Source organism: Macaca fascicularis, chromosome 11 (assembly GCF_037993035.2).
Source record: "Macaca fascicularis isolate 582-1 chromosome 11, T2T-MFA8v1.1".
Taxonomy (NCBI): Eukaryota; Metazoa; Chordata; class Mammalia; order Primates; family Cercopithecidae; genus Macaca; species Macaca fascicularis.
The window spans coordinates 109,893,111-109,910,494 of NC_088385.1; positions in this window are offsets into that span (position 1 = coordinate 109,893,111).

Below are 17,384 nucleotides of genomic sequence, written 5' to 3' on the forward strand. Positions count from 1 at the left end.
CAGATATAAGTGACAGGCCTGCCATTGCCACTGCCAAGGTCTTTGCCCCTGCAGACCTTAAGCTAGGGAGGAAACAAAAGCCCAAGCTTGCCCCAGGGCTGCAGTGTGCAACCTGGGAGTGCCAAGCCAAGATCTGTGGCCAGCATTTCACTGGAAGAGGAGCCCACACTGTCAGAGCACTGAGAGGGTGGAGGCAAGCAGGAGGAAATACAGAGGAGCCATGAAATTGAGAGCCTGTCTAATGGCCCTTATGTTTAAGTGCCATCTACTGAGTTGCAGCTGAAACTACAACAGCAAAAATAGTTTGCTAATACACCCCACTGTGAAACCATGGGAAAGAATTTAGCCACAAAGACAGACCCTGCACAAAGCCTGGCCCTCTGAAAACATCTAGAAATGAAGCCAACCGACTGCTCAAATGACACCACAGTTAAAGAACGTCATCACACACAGATGAGAAAGAACCAGCATGACAACTCTGACAATTCTAAAAGCCAAAGCTTCTCATCTCCAAAAGACCACATTAGCTTTCCAGTGATGTTTCTTAAGGAGAATGAAATGGCTGAAATGACAGACATAGAATTCAGAATCTAGATGGCCATGAATATCGTAGAGATTCAAGAGAAAGCTGAAACCCAACTCAAGGAATTTTAAAAATTCAGTAAACTGATTCAAGAGATGAAAGGCAAAATTTTCATTTTAAGAAAGAACCAAACTGATCTAATAGAGCTGAATGACTCACTACAAGAATTTCATAACACAGTATTAACAGCAGAATCAAACGAGCTGAGGAAAGAATTCAGAGCTCAAAGACTTGTTCTTTGAATTAGTTCAGTGAGACAAAGACAAAGGGAAGCAAATTTTTTAAAATAAACAAAACCTCTGTGAAATGTGGGATTATGTAAAAAGACCTAACCTATGAGTCACTGGCATCACTGAAAGAGAGGAAGAGAGAGCAAGCAACTTGGGAAACGTATTTGAAAATACTGTCCACAAAAATTTTCCCAATCTTGCTAGAGAGGTAGACATTCATATTCAGAAAATTCAAAGAACCTCTGATATACTATACAAGATGACCACCCCAAGACACATAGTCATCAGAATCTCTAAGGTCAGTGTGGAAAAATATATGTTAAAGCAGCTAGAGAAGAAAGGGCAGGTCACCTGCAAAGGAAACCCTATCAGGATAACAGCTGACATTTCAGCAGAAGCCCTACAAACCAGAAGAGATTGGGGACCTATATTCAGCATTCCTAATGAAAATAAATTCCAACAAAGAATTTTATATCCAGACAAACTAAGCTTCAAAAGTAAAGGAGAAATAAAACTCTTTTCAGACAAGCAAATGCTAATGGAATGCATTACCACCAAACCTGCCTTATAATAAATCTTTAACGAGTGCTAAACATGGAAACAAAAACCACTACTGGCCACAACAATAAGTACATAGGTCATTGACACTGTAAAGCAAATACACAATTTACATAACAACCAGCTAATAACACAGTGATAGGATCAAATCTGAATATTCCCATATTAAACTAGCATGTAAGTGGGATAAATCCTCCCAATTAAAAGACACAGAGTAGCAAGCTGGATACAGAAGCAAGACCAAACTATATGCTGTCTTCAAGAGAACCATCTGACATGAATGACATCCATAGGCTAAAAGTAAAAAGATGGAGAAAGATCTATCAAGCAAATGGAAAACAAAAAAATAGCAGGGGTTTCTATTGTTACTTCAGGCAAAACAGACTTTAAACCAACAATAATAAAAAATAATGAAGTAGAGCATCACATAATAATACAGAGTTCAATTCAATGAGAAGACTTAACTGTCCTAACTATATATGCACCCCACATTGGAGCACCCAGATTCATAAATTCTTAGAGGTCTACAAAAAGACTTAGAAAATCATACAAAAGTAGTGGGGAACTATCACAAAGCAAATCCACAGTGATCAAGTAAACTATATTTCTGGGATGCCATGTTGATTCAACATAGGAAAGTCAATAAATGTGATTTATCACAAAAACAGGACTAAAACAAAAACCACATGATCTTCTCAATAGATGCAGAAAAGGCTTTTGATAAAACTCAACATCCCTTCGTGTTAAAAACCCTCAACAAACTAGGCATCTAAGGAACGCACCTCAAAATAGTAAGAGCCATCTAGGACGAACCCTCAGCCAACATCATACTGAACAGCAAAAGATGGAAGCTTGAGAATTGGAATAAGACAAGGATGCCAACTCTCACCACTCCTATTCAACATAGTACTAGAAGTCCTAGCCAGAGTAATCAGGCAAGAGAAAGAAATAAAAGGCATCCAAATAGGACAGGAAGTCAAACTATCTCTCTTCATAGATGTTATGATTCTATACCTAGAAAACCCCATTGTATCTGCCCTAAGCCTTCTAGATCTGATAAACAACTTCATCAAAGTTTCAGAATAAAAAAAAATCAATGTATAAAAGTTAGTAGTATTTCTGTACACAGTAACATCCAAGCTGGGAGTCAAATTAAGAACACAATCGCATTTACAATAGTCACAAAAATAATAAAATACCTGAGAATACAGCTAACCAAGGAGGTGAAAGAGCTCTACAATGAGAATTACAAATCTCACTGCTGAAAGAAATCAGGCACAACGCAAGCAAATGGAAAAACATTCCATGCTCATGGGTAGGAATAATTAACATTGGTAAAATGGCCATACTACCCAAAACAGTTTATAAATTCATTGCTATTTCCATGAAACTACTAATGGCATTTTTTTTTCACAGAATAAGAAGATACCATTCTAAAATTCATATGAAACCAAAAAAGAGCCCAGGTATTCAAAACAATCCTAAGCAAACAGAACAAATTCAGAGGCATCACACTATCCAACTTCAAACCACACTGCAAGGCTAAAGTAACCAAAACAGCATAGTACTGTTACAAAAACAGACATATAGACCAATGGAACAGATTAGAGAACTCAGAAATAAAGCTGCACACCTATAATTACCTGATTTTGAACAAAGTCGACAATAATAAGCAATTGGAAAAGGACTGCCTATTCAATAAATGGCGCTGGGATAGAGGACTAGCCATATGCTGAAGACTGAAACTGTACTTCCTTTCACCATATACAAAAGTCAACTCAAGATAATTGAAAGACTTTAAAAACCTAAAACTTATAAAACCTAACGCTTTAAGAACCCTAGAAGAAAACCTAGGAAATACCAATCTGGACATCAGCCCTGGCAAAAATTTCATGAAGAAAATTCCAAAATCAATTATAACAAAAAGAAAAAATTGACAAGTGGGACTTAATTAAACTAAAGAGTTTCTGCACAGCAAAATAAACTATCAATAGAGAAAAGAGAAGACCTACAAAATGGGAGAAAATATTTGCAAACTATGCATCCAACAAAGGTCTAATATTAAGATTCTATGAGGAACTTAAACTAATAAACGAAAAACAAACAACCCCATTAAAAATGAGCAAATGACATGAACAGACACTTCTCAAGAGAAGACATACACACACCAAACAAGCGTATGAGAAAATGCTCAACATCACTAATCATTAGAGAAATGCAAATCAAAATCATAGTGAGATACCATCCACACTAATCAGAACAGCGATCATGGAAAAGTAAAAATGTAGCAGATGTTGGTGAGGTTGTGGAGAAAGGGAGATGTTTATACACTGCTGATGGGAAATTAAATTAGTTTAGCCACTGTGGAAAGCTGCTTGGAGATGTCTCAAAGGACTTAAAACAGAACTACCATTTGACCCAGCATTATATTATATACCCAAAGGAATATAAATCATTCTACCATAAAGATACACACATGCACATGTTTGCTGCAGCATTATTCACAATAGCAAAGACATGTAATCAACCTAGATGCCCATCAATGGTAGACTGGATAAAGAAAATGTAGGACATATACATCATGGAATACTATGCCATAAAAATGAATGAAATCATGTCATTTGTGGCAACATGGATAGAGCTGGAGGCCATTATTCTAAGTGAATTCATGCAAGAATAGAAAATCAAATAAACATTGAGTGAAGATAGACACACGCCAAAAAAACAGAAAAATAGATACTGAGTCCTACTTGAGGTTGGAGGGTGGGAGAAGGGTGAAGATTGAAAAATTACCTATCAGATACTATGTTCACTACCTGGGTGACAAAATAATTGGTACACCAAACCCCTGTGATATACAATTTACCCATGTAACAAACCTGTACATGTATTCCCTGAACCTAAAATAAAAGTTGGAAAGAAAAAACAGTTTTTTCCCTTCAGCACTTTAAATATGTCATACTACTCTCTCCATGTCTCCTATAAGGTTTCCACTGAAAAGTCTACTGTCAGATATATTGGAGATCCATTGTACATTATTTGTTTCTTTTCTTTTGCTGCTTTTAGAATCCTTCCTTTATCCTTGACCTTTTTTGATTATTAAATGTCTTCAGGTAGTCCTAACTGGGTTAAATCTGCTTAGTGTTCTATAATCTTCTTGTACTTGAATATCGATATTGTTCTTTAGGTTCAGCAAGTTCTGCTATTAAACTTTGAAAAACTTTCTACCGCCATCTCTCTCTCTCTACCTTCTCTTTAAGGTCAACAACCCTTAGGTTTGCTCTTTTAAGGCTATTTTCTAGATCTTGTAGGCATGCTTCATTCTTTTTTACTCTTCTGTCTCCTTTGTGTATTTTCAAATAGCCTGTCTTCAAGCTCACTAATTCTTTCTTCTGCTTTGTCAATTACCTTATGACTGTAATACATTCTTCAGTATGTCTATTGCACTTTTCAGCTTCAGAATTTCTGCTTAATTCTTTTTAATTATTTCAAATTCTGTTAAATTTAACCAATAAAATTCTGAATTCCTTCTCTATGTTATCTTGAATTATGTTGAGTTTCCTCAAAGCAGCTATTCTGACTTCCCTGTCTGAAAGGTCACATATCTGTCTCTTCAGCATTGGTTCCTGGGTGTCTTATTTAGTTCATTTGGTGAGGTCGTGTTTGTCTAGATGGTCTTGATACTTGACCATCTAGTTCATTGTTGTCTGGGCATTGAAGACTTAGGTGTTTCATATAGTTCTCATCATCTGGGCTTGTTTGTAGTAGTCCTTTTTGGAAAGGATTTCCAGATATTCTAATAAATTTGGATATGGTAATCTAAGTTTTTGGTCACTGCAGCTGTATTTGCAGTAGGGGAAACTCCAAACCAAGTGATACTGTGGAGCTTGCAAGCTTACAGAGGTACCACCTTGGTGGTGTTGGATAAGGTCTGGAAGAATTCTCTGAATTACCAGGCAGAGACTCTTGTTCTTTTTCCTTACTTCCTCCCAGACCAGTAGAGTCTCTCACTCTGTGCTGAGCTGTCTGGAGCTGGGGGAGCAGAGCAGTGACACAAGCACCCCTGTGGTCACCACCACTAGGACTTCATTGGGTCAGATCTGAAGCCAGCACAGCACTGGATCTAGCCCAAGACCTGTGGCAACTACTGCCTGGCTACTACCTATGTTCACTCAAGGCCCTAGGGCTCTACAATCAGTAGGTGGTAAAGCCAGCCAGAGTGATGACATGTTCTTCCCAGCCCCAGGCTTGTCCAGAGATGGAAGCCCATACTGCAAGAAGGATATTAAACAACTAACTCTTTAACATTCAAGTGCCAGACCCTGGAGTTTGGAAACCTTAGGAACCTACCTGGTGCTCTGTTTTACTGTGGCTGAGCTGGCACCCAAGCCACAAGACAAAGTTCTTCCCATTCTTCCTTCCCCTTTCCACAAGCAGAGGGGTTTCTCACCCTGGCTACCACTGCCCCAGGCCCACAGGGAGTACTGCCAGGCTATCACTGATCTTCACTCAAGGGCTAAGGGCTCTTTGGGCAGCTTGTGGTGAATGCTACAAGGTCTGAGACTCTCTCTTTAGAGGAGTGGGCCCCCTCTGGCCCAGGGCAGTCCAGAAATGCCATCCAAGAGCTAAGGCCTGAAATTGGGAACCCAAGAGCCTGCCTGCTACTTTACCCCACTGCGGCCAACCTCATACCCAAGCTCCAAGACTAAGTCCCCTTTATTCTTCCCCCTCTGTTTCTCAAGCAGAGGGAGTCTCTCCTCATTGACACCACAGCTAGGAATATGCTGGGTCACACGTGAAGCCAGCATGTCTGAATCTAACCCAAGGACCATGGAATATACTACCTGGTTGCTGTTGCTCATTATTCAGGGCCAGGGGTTCTTTCCATGACTGGGTCTTTCACTTCAAGGCAGTGGGGTCTCTTCTGTCCCAGGGTGTGTCTAGAAATGTTGTCTGGGAGCTAGAGCCTGGAATAGAGGCCTCAGGACTCTGCCCAGTACTCTATTCTACTGTGGCTGAGCTAATATTCAAGTTGCAAGACAAAGCCCTCTTTATTCCTCCCTCTCCTCAAACAGAGTGAAGGGGTCTCTCCTGGAGCTGTGAGCTGTGCTGCCAAGGGTTGCAGGATGGGTGAGACAAGCACTCGCTTGACCACTCTGGCTGGGGATTCACTAGGTCATGTGTCCTGCAAGTCCACTGGCTCTGAGCCCAGCATAGCATCAGGACATGCCTGGGAATTGCAGTCTTTGTGGCCTAGACTGCCTTTCAAGTTTATTTAGTATCCAAGAGCTGTTTAGCCCATGTTACTGAGACTTATAGGAACTAAACTTTTGAACACTAGGATGGACAGTTCTCCTCTGGCTAGGCCCGGTCTAAATACTCCCTCTGTAGGTGCTGACTGAGTTCTGCCTGATGTTGCTTTCCACTGTGGCAGGGCAGAACTGAGTTCCAATGCCAAGTCCCACAATCCCTTTGCTGTCCCTTACCAAAGCACAGAGATTCTCTCTCCAAGCCATGCGGCCACTGCTGCTGGAGTGTTGGGGTGATGGGGGAGGAGTTGCATCCGCAATTCAAGACTGTCTTTTCTACCCTCTTTGGTGTCCCTTTCAGTGATATAAAACAAAAATCATGTAATGTGATCGCTCACCTGATTTTTGGTTCTTATGAAGATGCTTTTTTTGTGTGGATAGTCACACAATTTGGTGTTCCTGTGGGGAGAATGATAGGTGAAGGCTTCTATTCAGTCATCCTTTTCTGAAAGGTTTTGTAGAGGAGCAATAGGGTATGTGATACTTTGTAAAGATCACTTTGTCTGGGGCTGTAATATAAAGGTCCATTTATTTACATTCTGATGCCTTTTATACGTGTGACTGTGACATTTAGTTAGATCATTCTGGTGGCAGTGAAGAAAAGGTATTTGAGGGAGATTAAACTAAAAGCATGATTACCAGCTGGGACAATACTGAAGTAAAGCAATGATATAGTAATAGGGAGGAAGAAAATGATTTAAATTCAGATGGAGTTTTCATTATGTACATTTGTTTATATTATATACATACTATGTGTCTGTGTATGTGTGTGTATATGTGTGTGTCTGTATCTGTGCATGTGTATAATTGTTAAGACTTGGTGGTTGTGGAGTGGCTGTGAGAGAGTGGTGAGAGTGTGGCATGACCCCAGGATTTTGGTTTGACTGTGTGGGCAGGTGGTGCTAAGCCCTGAAATACAGAACACAAAAAGAGGGAACTAGTTGAGGGAGTAAGCATGATGAGCTCGGTTTCAAATATGTTGCCCTTGATACACCCATGGAATACTCCAGTAGCAATGTTGGTCACACTAGTTTCAGATCCCAGGGAAGTCAGTCCAGAACCAAGAATTTGAGAGTCATCAGCAAAAGAGGTGGAAGCTAAACTCTAAGGGCAGCATATGTCAATAAGAAACTTGACACTGGGGGTGAGAAACTAAAAAAAACTAAGTACTGAGAAACAAAGGATCAGAAGGATGAGAACCATGGTAGTCAAAGGAGGAGAGAATCTCAAGAAGAGATGAGTGATCAACAGGGCCAGATGCATTGAGATGATCAAGTAAAGTAGGACCTGATGTATCCATTATATGTAGCAGAATAGAGTCAGGGGTGAGTGTATTAGTCTGGGTTCTCCAGAGAAACAGAACCAGTAAGAGATTAGATGTAGATGGACATGTATTTCAAGAAATTAGCTCAGGTGGTTATGGAGGCTGAGGAGTCCCAAGATCTGCAGTTGACAAACTGTGGACCCAGACTACAGTTCCAGTATGAGTCTGAGTCCAAAGTTAGGAGAAGACTGCTGCCCCACCTCTAAGACAGTCAGAGAGAGTAAGTTCTCCTTCACTCATCCTCAGTCCCTCAACAGATTGGATCAGGCCTACCCACAATCTTTACTCAGCCCACCTTATCCAGAAAGACTCCCACAGACACACTCTGGGCACTCCAGAGGGAAGAGCGGGAGATAAATGAAACTGTGGGTGTCGACTAATGTTCAAAAAATTTGGCAGAGAGCTAAAGGTGGTCACAAGGTCAAAGAGTGTATCAGCTTTCTTTTAGGATGGGAAGGTAAGCATTTTATAAGTTATAGGTTTATGAGTTAATCAATCAAGCTTGCCTGAGTTGGGGGTGACCAGATTGGGAAGAAATAGAGCTCAGGAAAGGAGGTTGGAGAGAGGCAGGGCAGAAGTGAGGATAAGGAAGAATCAGAGGATGAAGCTACACAGTCGGAATGGAAAGTTAAGATTTCCAAAGTGGGGTTCTTCTGAATAAAGGCAAAGCCCAAGATGCAGCCTTGAAAGGGGTGACTGAAGAGGAATGGAGGTTAAGGCTACTGGAGTGGAGAAAGCCAAGGAAGCGAAAGGCTCCGGGGCTGGGTACGTTGTTCCTGTGGCTCTTTTCTTCCCCCTGCAAGTTTCTGACCATTCTTCAGGGCCTGTATCAGAGGCCATCTTTGTAATAACTTACTGAGCCTCTCCTCCCATTCAAGTCACTAGGGCATCCTCTTACCCAAATAAAGTATTAATATATTTACATGACTAGTTTAACTTCTTTATCAGAAGATATTAGTTCTTCATGAGTCTGAGTAATGGAGACTGTCTTATCACCCCGAATACCTCTAGAGAAATAGTTCTTTATCTTTAGTATACAAAAGGACTACCAAGTAGCTTGTTAAAAGAGCCGATTTGCCAGATTCTGATTTGGTGGATCTGGGATAAAGCTTCAGAATCTGAATATTAACAAACATCTCAGATATCTCTAATGGGAGTATCAGGGGAGAACGTCATTCAGTCCGCACAATGCTCTATGGTTGCACCAAATTGTATGGAGAAGAATTAACAGAATAGAATCCAGTAGTCTTGAATGAATCAAGTTGCAAATGTTCACAGTCCCAGCTGCAGTTTGAGAAACAACCGGCAGGTGGCGAACGACCCACACAACTGGCAGAAATTACAGCTTCTCGGGATCCCAATTTCCAGACCCAAAACTGCCCAGGAGTAGAGGAGAAACCTATTTTCCAAGCAATGCTGTCGGCGACAATGGTGAGTTTCATCTGTTTGCATGTGCATCCTGATGTGTCGATGGCCGATCTCTTGCCCTGGTTCCTAGGGCTAAAGTCATGCTGACCCCATGACATTGCCTTCTGACTACAAAAAGCCATAATCCTGGCACCAGCAAGGACTGGTCTCACTGATGACATCATTTGCCCCCTGAAGGTTCTTGTGGTGGAAGGGCAGTGGGAGAAGAACAGCAAAACAAGTTTGTCTGTTCAAAGAATGGTTGCCACTAGAGGATTATGTGGTCCACACCTGTATTCTCTATTTAGTCAGAGGGGAGGCATCTTACTCAACCCCCTCATTTTATAGAGCCTGAGAGAGGATGAGCAACTTTCCAGAGGTCACAGAGCTAGAAAGTTCCAGGATCTTCTGGGATTTGTCTCAAGTGACTTGCCTTTTCACTGCACCTAACAGTAACGTGTGGCAAAGGGTGTGTGTATGTTGAAATCATTAGTGTCTGCTCATGAATTGTTACATAGGAGAAGCTTGGGGTGACCATCTGGTTGGGCAAGAGGGGCTGGATGACATTAGGATGTGTTTGCATAACAAGTCCGGCACTTTTTCCTAGATTGTGTGTTTATTTGGGGGTAGTCTGGCAGATGCAGGAGGGTGGGAGTTCAAAAAGAAGGGAGCACGGGGAAGAACATTCTCCATGGCTGCCCCCACTGCATGTTTTAATGGACTTTCTTATACATCTCCTTTAATGTCTACTAAGTCACAAATTTATTGAAGGCACTCATTGAGTCTTATTCCCCTCTGATTATGTTTCATAGTTATTTGATGAATCAATGACCATGTCAACCTTGATCATTTTCAGATCTAAACAGTATTTTCTAACATCTTAGATGATTAGCATATACCTCATGTTATCTATTCCTGTCTGTTTGTACTTGTTCAACACATATCCAGTGTTTACTATGTGCACCATTGTCAGCATTTTACAAACATCAACTTATTTAATCTTGTCTTTGTTGCTGTTTCCTAAACAGTCCATGACGGTGACTATCTACTATTAGAAATCCTTTTCTTCCTCTCTCTTCCTCTTCCTCTCCAAAGGACTGAAAATCAGTTACTGGTCCCTGCCCGTTTTGCAAATATTTGGCCTGGGGAAGAGTGGTGGGGAGGGATGAAATAGTTAACTAGCTGACCTGGGGCGCACAGTTTCCCTGGCAGATGCTGCGCTCAGGCTGCGGCTGCTTCCTCCTGAATCTGTTAGGAGTACACTTTCCCTTTGCCCTCGGGGCCAGCGTCCAGGTTTGCCCCGGTGGTGGAGACAGCTCCAGCCACGAAGCTGATTTATAGGCCAGAGCATTCCCAGGCCGCACCGCAAGGAGTCGGGCTGAGCTTGGACTTTGGGGAGGTGGTGATGGACACAGGACACGTGGCCACACAATGGGGACACACGACTGACCTCAGTCACTTCGGTAAACTGCCCTTGCTTTCCGGAGGCGGCAGGAACGTTTCAGGAGCTCCAAGGCTCTAGGCGCCTGCCTTCCTCGCCCAAGCAGGTAGTCCCCTCGCCCTGTTGAACGCAAGAGCATCCAAGGGCGCGCAAGCCCCCAAGAGCTCTCAGAGGTCCCTGACCCTGAGCGTTAAAGCCCTTCCTTGTGGATGAGACCCTTGGTGTGTTCCACCCGCTTGGGGGCTGAGACTGGCCAGGACGCGCTGAGAACGAACTTTCCGCGCAGGTCAGATATAGGCACTCAGGGGTTTTGTGACGTCACAGTGCCGTCGGGCCCGTTGAAAGGCAAAGGAAGGGTCAAAAACGGATAGTGTGTGTGTTGTGTGGCTGAAGTGGGGGCATGTGAGAAAAGGGAAGTCAGAGGAATGGGGGAAGGGATTTGGGGACATGAATTTGAGAAGGAGTAATCAAGTTTGTGCGTGGAGGGTAGGGGGAAGCAGGATTTTTTCTTTTTCCCTCCTATATGCAAACTGTCACTTCGGGTTAGCGTGAACCCTTATCTGGCTCATTAGCATGAGCTGTGGCTAACACGCTTAAACCCTCTAATTATTTATTATGCCGTCACGGAGCGGGTTGCAACTCCACCCCGGGGCTCACTTTCGGGAACCTGCAGAGCTGGGCACCGCACGGGGGCCGGGGCACAGCTCCTGGTCCGGCTGCGCGCTACCAGGGAGACCCCTCACGACTCAGGAGCCCCACGGGGCACTGTTCTGAGGGTCAACGAAGCAGAGTTGTTGGGGGTCTGTCTGGAATGGCTTCTCACCAACATTCATCCCCTAGTAGTACTGCACTCGCCTGGCGAATCTACATAGCACCCTAATTTCTCCATTGACAACTCCAAAGACCGAAGTTGGAGCCAAGAGGAACAGACTTTTTGCAAAAATAAAAACAGAGGCCAAACCCGGTGCAAAGGGCCTGGGAATTGGGTTGAGTAGCATGTTGAGTACACTTTCCAGAAGAACCCTGGGGAGAACCTAAAGTTTGCTGGAGCCTTCTTCCCCCACCCCCACGTTCCAAGAGGATCCACAAAGTGGGGGTAGGAGATTTGATGGGCTGAAATCCGGTCACTCACTACCACGGTTCTATTCAGAAAACAGTTTCAAAATAAGTTAACCTCTGTAGGGCGTTTTTTCCCCTCCCCTTCTAATTGTCCCCGCTTCCCCCTCCCCCTCCTCATTTGAGTCTGTTTTATGTTCCCCTGCGTTGTGCCAACTATTTTATCTTTATTCCTTCTCTTTCTCTCTTGCCATTCATTCCTTTTTTTGTGTGTGTGGCTTCTCTGGCTGATGTGCGGCTCGTTACCACCCACTGCACACTTGCTCCTGTAGCTGAGGTGTTTCTATACAAACTCCAGCGTCCAGTTGTCATATTAATTATTACACTGAGTAATGACTGAAATGGTCAAAATAAGGGGAGACTCAAGAGCGCTTTTTCTTGCAGCTCAAAGATTCAGCAAAGAAGCCGTGCAACAAAGCACTAATTGGTCCCCAGAAACACTCTGACAAGGCATGGAAGATAGGTTTCATAGAGCCCTTCGATTGTGAAGGGGGGAGAGCTCTGAATGGACTCCACGCTTCTTTTCTAAACTCTCTTGCTGAGCAAAAAATGGACCTCTGTTTGAATACTGCCCTGATCCTTGAATACTATACCCAGCAGAGAAAAAAATGCACCATTTATTGTAAGTTTTTTTTTCTTCTCCAGCTATTCAGAGGTTCTCTGTGAAGAATCAGCTGGTTTTGTTTACCGTGAAAGACCTTTACTTTATTTTCATTCTTGGAGGAGGTGGGGAGGAGGAGGGAAGGAAAGCCATGTGCCTAGACAGAGAGGAGCTGGCCTACTGTAACAAAATAGAGTGTAACAAATCCTACAAAAGTTTAGAATGTATTGATTCTTTGGAGAGCTATATAGATTAACGACTTTCTTTATGCTCATCCAAGGAAGGTATTTAATCATAATGTAAATGGGGCTTTAGAAAAAAATAAAGACTTAGCGTTACTTCTCCTTATTTGGAGAACTTCAAAAGGACTTGTGAGGGTGGCTGCAAATTACCTCCTCACCCATCCCCACATTCCCTCCTTATCCCAAAAGCCACAATAAAATATAGTTTGTGCTTTTTTTGTTTTGTTTTTTCAAACTTTTTTTTTCTTTTTAAAGCACATTGAAAAAGTGAATAGATTTGTTAGAAGGCTGAATTCCTCAATGCAGGTGCAAGCTTGGCTGCTGTGACCAGGAAGCTGAGCCAAGCCAAATACATGGTTTGTGCTATTCTGCCCCCTGAGCAGGCCCTCCAAAGCTGGTGCAGAGTCAATGCAGGCTAGGCAGCAATCCTTTCTGAAATTACCTTGGGTAGGGTATTCTTAGAGGCAGTAGATTGTGCAGTAACGTTCTTTTCTTTTCCCTGGATAGGGCAGTGTCTAGCACAGGCTTACAGCAGCACACAGCTCAGCAGGACAGAGGCCCTGTATTAATTATAGCTCCTGGAAGATGAATATTGGCTATGAATGCCAAGCACACTCACTTTTCTCAAAGCCTCCATTGCTTCTGGAACTCAAGTCACCCCCAAATTCAAAGATTACACTTAAAATCCTGTAACAAAATCCAGAATCCAAGATTTGTGTTCATCCTTGTACCCCCTTTGCCCCTGATTCGGAATCTAACTAAAGTTAAAAATACAACTTTATTAAATTATTTGTCCAGTGGAAATCCTAGTTTCACTTGTAATATCAATCCCTCTCCCAAAAGAGAAAGCATAAATTGGTTTTCAAAGAGATGAGTCACATCTTCTTTTTACAGAGAGACAACACACAGTCAAGAGCACATACATAGTTCTTGAGCTTGAGTGAAGTTGGTATTGGCCTGGCCTTCAGCTGTGAATGGAAATTAAGGTGGCAGGAGACTCAAGGCACAGGGTCTCTGATCTCAGGGCAGCAGACCCCTGTGGCCACTAGGAAAGCCATCTCACCCTACAGATCCTGATGCTGAATGAAGATAAGGTCTAATCTGAAGTATGGTTCAGCTCCAGAGTGTTCTGATATAGGAAAGGGGCCTGAAGGTGCAGAAATTAAGTCCCCTATTGGATTGGAGGAGAAAAAGAAGCCTTCTCATCTTTCTGCAATGTCTGTACTCTGGTTGACACTCACCAAAGGGGATCAGTGCTTTGCTCTTCCCACTCCCCCACCCCCATGACAAGACAGAACACTGTTTGAATACTGCTATTTGAAAAAGCAAAAAGGCAATCTCTGATATATGGAGAAACTTGCAAAGCAAATCACCCAACAACATCTGATTTAATTCTCATAACACCCTTGACATACAGGCAAAGGGAGTACCACCACCTCATTTACAAATGAAGGTATCAAACCCTCCTTTTGTGAGTTGTTTACTTCTCCCTTCATGTGAAGATAAATGCGACATTGTTCAAGTGTCTTAGCCAAGTAAAGTCCTAAGGACTTGCTCAGAATCAGGCCCACTGTGTGGCAAGGGAGCCACAGAAAGCAGAGCCCAGTGGCTCGGCTGAAGCCCCTTGCATGTGGAGGCCACAGAACATCTCTATAGTTTATCTCACTTGCTACTGTTCATGTCTAAAAATTGGGTTACTATCTCCATCACTTTAATATGCCAGCATCACCACCATTTCTCAAAAATGACAGGAATTACTCACCCCTAGGTGCTGGGGCAGTGAGACAGAGTGGCACTGGATCTCCATCAGCTGGAGTGACGATCACAAAGTGGTTCCAGGAAGCCAAGTGCTGAGGCTGCTCCTGCCATACACCCTTTCCTGGGTGTGTTGTGTGAGCGTGACTTCCTTATTAATCCTTTTCTCTCTAGACCTGGCCTAGAGTGCTCTACATACATATCACTGAAATCGCACAACTCTTCGAGGTAGGTACTATAATTATTGGCATAGGTGAAATAGAGACACCCAGAGTGTTTCAGGATCACACAGCTCTCAGGTAATGAGGCCTGGATACCAAGTCAAATCAGCCTGCTTTATCTGGAATTCCATGGGCCTAGGGGAGCAGAACATGTGGCCAGTTCTCTCAGGTTGGGAGGAGGGATTCTAATCTAGGCCACAGTGTCAGAGGCAGGATTCTAATTTTGGTTCCTGAGCCTCCCATCTTTTGCTTCGCACTGGTGAAAACAACCAGGAAGCCAATATCAATGGAAAACTCTCCTTGATAGAATCCCCAAGGATAGAAATGCAAACCTCTAAAGAAAAATTATAGACTGTTCTACCCTAGGGTTGGAGGAGAAAGTGGACATGACAGTGTTGAGGTGCAAATTCCAGGTTTACTTGAGTGGAGAAAGGAGAATGCCTGGGTTCTTGGAAGGCTTTGCAAAGCATGTAAGGAAGAAAAACTTAGCATACTAGGGTGAGAAGAGTGAGGACAGGCTCAGGGCTGGCATAGGGAGAATAATGACAAATGTTCTGGTGGTTTTGGCCAGAAGGATCCTAGCATCAACTGTCTTTTCTCCTGGCCTGAGGCCAATGAGTAAGGCCACTACAAGACAAGTCTTCTTCACTACAATGCACTTCCATTTGGGCACCCATTTCATGGTGTGTGGGAGGGGAGAGGAGGTTCCATCCTCTACATCCCTGGTATTGAGATCCTTGTGTATGCATCCTGGAAAAGGAAACTGGGAACATGTGCTGGCTACCAGCAAATTTTCTAAGCTGTTAGATACAAGTTTCAAAATTAGCTGGTGTACATCCCTTCTGTGCAGATCAGAAAACTGAGGCCCGTAGAGGCAGAGGGACTTGTTCAAGGTTATAAGGCACCATTGTGGTAGAGCTCAGACTCCGGACCTTTGTGAAGTGAGTCCAAGTTGGTAGGGAGCTTGGGGTTCATGTTTCAGCTTAATGTAAAAGAAAACACATCTAGATGATTCCACGTTTGCAAGACTCCCTCTCACTCTCACCCCGGACACTCAACTATTTTGCTGAAATAGAGTGAATGGGGCATTCGGACACAGCTGGGTCATGTGGGAGGTGAGTAAGGAGTGCCTGAATAATTCCTATTTCTGCAAGTGATCTGAGGCTTACTGTGGCTGGGAGGCACAGGGTGCCCAGACTGTGTTGTGACTCTGCTTTTGGGTGCTCACCTCCTATACTTCCAGAGATCTCTTAGCCTTTCCTGTGGTCAGGGATGTGGAGAAAGGCCCGAGGTGTGAATCCCACGGGGTTCAGCCAGTCCTGTGAGGCCAGCAAGTTACAGGTTACTATGGGGAGAAGAGGCTGTGTGGCTAGGAAAGGTTACAGAATTGACCTCTGTTGGCACGATTTGGTCCTATACCTCTCAAGCTTACCTATTCTGCAAAGAGGAAACTGAGGCAGAGAAGAGAGTTGATTCACTCCGGCAGCCGCCCGTCCTTACCGCCCACCATCATCAATATTGTTCCAGAAACACTCAGCCAGCCCACATACCAAGGGCAGCTCCCTGGGTCATCCCCGTTGGCCCTTTAGAAAGATCCATCTCCACAAAGGGGAGTTCAATTAGAACCAATTATCCGGATAATTCACCACAATCATTCTTGCATCCAGATCTCGGATTATTTCTACTGGAAAATCAAACGGATGATTGCCCTCCACTTCGTTCTGCCTATGTAGACGCGACCTGATACGCGCCCCAGCCTCTCTCCGGACCAGAGCCTTAAAGAGATGGGGCCTGTTGCTCGGTCTGCTTTCTCTGCAGCGCCGCGTCCCCAGACGTCCTGAAGCTGGACAGGGTTCTGGCCAGAGCGCGCCAGGGCCGAGGGCCCAGGAAGGGCGCCTGGGCAGGCGCTGTCCAAGCGGTCGAACGACGGCTGCAAGCGCCTCCCCCTCCCTCGCGGCGCCAGCACGCGGCCCCGCCGGGCTCTGCTCCCAGTCGCCTGCCACCGGCCCGCCGGGCACACGCCTGGGGCGGGATGGGGGCTGCGCCAAGGCCGCCGAGGTGCCCGCGGCGGCGCGGAACAACCAGGAAGCTCCACCAGTGCCCTAAGCGCCATCACCCAACCCCCCCCCCCCCCCGGCGTCTTTCTTCTCCGAGGGTCTGGGAATATCCCAGAGCACTCCTTTCTTTATGATATCCCCCAAGCTGGTCAGGAAATAATCCTTATGGGGAGGGGGTGGCGGTAGAGGGCGGCGGTAGGGGGTGATCCTACGGGGGCCAGAGGTCATCCTAGGGGGATGTCCCTGCCATATACACCCACCTATAGGACGGTTCACAACCACTCCTCAGTGGCGCTTCTCCTTGCCCCCCCATACACTTGCTCAGTTGTGGGGAACACATCCTAGGTTTTAGAGCTGAATGGGACTTTAGAGACCATATTCTGTGGCTGCAGACGAGGAAGCGAAGGCTTAGAGAGGATGCCACTTACGAGGAGCCACAGAGCATTGAGAGGACGCCTTGGGACTAGAACCCACGTTTTCACATAGTCCAGCACCCTTTTTCACTGTCCTGGACGGAGTTACCCCCTACCCATGTTTCTA